Source organism: Octopus bimaculoides, chromosome 7 (genome assembly GCF_001194135.2).
Source record: "Octopus bimaculoides isolate UCB-OBI-ISO-001 chromosome 7, ASM119413v2, whole genome shotgun sequence".
NCBI classification, from domain to species: Eukaryota; Metazoa; Mollusca; class Cephalopoda; order Octopoda; family Octopodidae; genus Octopus; species Octopus bimaculoides.
This window is the reverse complement of record NC_068987.1, coordinates 30,735,033-30,736,174: the sequence shown is the minus strand read 5'-3', so window position 1 is coordinate 30,736,174 and position 1,142 is coordinate 30,735,033.

The window sequence follows — 1,142 nt, the reverse complement described above, 5'->3', positions numbered from 1 at the left end:
ACAAAGAAAAAGAAAAGAACGTTGCCCAATATAATTCTACTAAAGATTACTGAAAAGGTTCAGAACTTACTTCAGCAGCAGTAAGTGGTGCAGACTTTCTTTAGCTGGAAAAAATTTTTCCACTCAGTGGCTTACGTGAACTCTAAAAACGAAATGTTTTTTTCCGTGTTTTTATGATCGAAAATATACTTTAGCCAACTGGTCGGTTCCATCCAAGCAATAAGGGTTGGCTTTTGCCTCGTTAGAAGTCTTCTCACCATAAAAAGGAATGTATTTTCTCCACACGCAGCGCTACAGAACCCATACATATATGCATCCTCATTTGTTCGTCAAAAAAATCCATTCCTATCTCAATCTCTCACTCGCCCCCTTTCTCCCCCAATCTCTCCACTTCATCCCTTACACCTTTATTCTACATTCACATATTCGGAGCGGACCGTTGTTGCCACTTGAATGTTGACATACAGGACAATGACTAAAAGCACTAATCCAAAGAACATAATTCTAATTGGCTCAAGGGCTAGTCTTGATTTCTTTTGTCCGTATTTTTCCAATGCTGAGTTTCGTTCCGTTTTTTTTCTTTATCTATTTTTTTGTCTCACCATCATTAAGACTCATAAACTGTGCATAATGTTTATAAACCTCCAGTGAAAAAGGTCTTATTTTACACCATTCTATTCACACATGTCTGATGACTGTTAATTTGCCTTTCTAAACTTGGAGCCTGTGACGTTATGTCTTTCCTGAACTCGTAAAGCGGGCTTGTGCTTGCTGACTCTGATCTTGAAGGGGTTTCCTGTTGCACCATTCGGCAAATTATGAAGTCAGGTTTATTACATTTTATCGATAATTAATTGCTATGCTTCCTTCTCTCTCTGCTGTAGCAGTAGCAGCTGCCGACCGCGCAGTTTTCACCCAGCCTGCGTCCGCCCGAATACAGTGCGCTAGGCCGACGGTGCTGCACGCTTTGCGGCTCCACGAACCTCAATATCTCTCTCGTCTTCCTTCTTCGAAGGTCTCGTTCGAATATTTGCTACTACCACCGAGATCTGCACCCGCGGTCGGCTTCACCCGGGCTCGCGCCCGCGGCTTCCGTGCAGGCCGCGGCTTCCATGCACGCCGCGGCGCCCTCCTACTCGACC